Below are 2,500 nucleotides of genomic sequence, written 5' to 3'. Positions count from 1 at the left end.
GAGGAGAGAGAAGATTAGGGGAGGAGGAGAGGAGAGGGGGAGGGAGAGAGGGGAGGGGGAGAGGGGAGAGGGGAGAGGGGAGAGGGAGAAGGGGAGGGGAGAGGGGAGAGGGGAAGGGGGAGAGGGGAAGGGGGAGAGGGGAGAGGGGGAGAGGGGAAGGGGGAGAGGGGAAGGGGGAGGGGAGAGGGGAGAGAGTAAGAGAAGACATCTCTGGGGGGGATAGTGTCTTTAGACGAAGACGTCTCAGCGGAAATTTGTCTAATGGCGAAGATGTCTCAGGGGGTCGCTTTTTTCGTCACCTTTTTGTTCCTCTCTCTCTCTCTCTCTCTCTCTCTCTCTCTCTCTCTCTCTCTCTCTCTCTCTCTCTCGCTCTCTCTCTCCTCGTCTTATTTCGTTTTGTTTCGTTTCGTTTCGTTTCGTTTTGTTTTATTTGTTTTGTTTTGTTTTGTTTTGTTTTTGCTTTTGTTTCTTTTTGTCATTTATCTTTTAATTTCACTTTGCTATAATTAGTTTATTAATTCTTTTATTCATCTTGATTATTTACCTATTCTATTTATTAATCAGGTGTTCATCTATTCATTTATCTACTCATTAGTTATATATTTTCTAAATATTCATATTTCATTCTTTTGTTTATAAATAATTATTTCATTTCATTTATCTCATTCTATTTCATCTATTTAATCTTATCTAAAGTTATTTCGCTTCATTTCTTTTAATTTATATTCTATTCTATTTTATCCTATTCTATTCCATTCTACTCTATTATATTCTATTTCTAGTTTAATTCGTTCTATCGTATTTGATTTTGTTCTGTCTTATTTCATTTTATTTAAATTTATTTAATTTAACATCTATTCTATTCTTTTCTTTCCTATTCTACTCGTATTCCATTCTACTCTATTCTATTCTATTCTATTTTTAGTTTAGTTCGTTCTATTTTATTTTGTTCTATATCATTTCATTTTATTTCAATTTATTTCACTTAGCTTCATTTCATTTCATTTCAATTCTACCCTATTCTATTCCATTTTACTCTATTCTATCCTATTCTATTTCTAGCATAGTTCGTTTTATTTTAGTTTATTCTCTTCTATTCTGCTCTATCTTTTTCTCGTTTCGTCATCGTACCTCTCTCACTCGAGGCAGATTGGCTTCCTGAGGGACGAAGTTTGGAGACCAGAGTTCGGTTCCATGACTTCATTCCTTGTTTGCTTTGCTTGCGCGGGATTCGAACCGCTGCAACACGCTCTTGGTGGCCGTAAGGCAAAATCAAAACACATACGCTCATGCTTACGCAATCACACACGCACACACACATAATGCATACATACACACACTTGTATATAAATAAATACTCGTGTGTATGTATATATATATATATATATATATACGTGTGTGTGTGAATCACCATTGTCTTGGATCACGTGTTGGACTCGTGATCGACAGTTATTAACCTTCCGGATGAGAGCTCAGAGCTCGTATGACCGATCAGTGGGTAATACTGTGACCTTACACGCACACATACAGTACACCCAACTCCCAGCCCTCAAGAGTTAGAGTAACGACTCGTAGCGCACCGATACTGAAATTATTTCATCCCTGGACGGGATTTGAACCCGGACCGCCGTAGTGGCAAGCAAGAACTCTAACCACTGCGCCACGAGGTTGTGTAATGTGTGTGTGTGTGTGTGTGTGTGTGTGTGTGTGTGTGTGTGTGTGTGTGTGTGTGTGTGTGTGTGTGTGTGTGTGTGTGTGTGTGTGTGTGTGTGTGTGTGTGTGTGATTCACCATGGTCTTGGATTACGTGTTGGACTCGTGCTCGACATCTATTTCCCTCCCGCAAGAGAGCTCAGAGCTCATACGTGACCGATCTATGGGTAATGCTGTGACCTTACACACACACACACCCCAACTCCCCGACCAGACCACGAGAGTTGGAGTAACAACCTGCAGCATGTGTATGTATATGTATGTGCGTGCGTGTACACCACTTAATATCCAAGCTTTAAATAAAAAACAAGGCCAGTCCTCTTATTAGAACGTAGAGACCTCTTGGTATTTAGATGAATGTATTACTTATCTTCATAGTCCCCACATACGGACAGACGCGCTCACTGGAGTGAGTACAAAGGGAGGCAAACACTCAGATTGCATACAAAGAGCAGCTTGCAATTGCAAAGCTGTCGAGATGCAACAAAGAGCTACGGAACAAGGCCCAGCTGCAGGACATATTCAATTCTGTTCTGAACGATGATGAACATTCTCTTTATGCATACATAGCTATATATATATACATATATATATATATATATATATATATACATATATATATATACATATATATATATATTTATATATATATATACGTGTGTGTGTGTGTGTGTGTGTGTGTGTGTGTGTGTGTGTGTGTGTGTGTGTGAGAGAGAGAGATGGTCTTGGATCACGTGTTGGACTCGTGATCGACAGCTGTTTCCTTTCCGTGAAGAGAGCTCAGAGCT

This window comes from Oratosquilla oratoria, chromosome 36 (assembly GCF_046742065.1).
Source record: "Oratosquilla oratoria isolate Oo_2021 chromosome 36, ASM4674206v1, whole genome shotgun sequence".
Taxonomy (NCBI): Eukaryota; Metazoa; Arthropoda; class Malacostraca; order Stomatopoda; family Squillidae; genus Oratosquilla; species Oratosquilla oratoria.
This window is presented reverse-complemented; position numbering follows the sequence as displayed.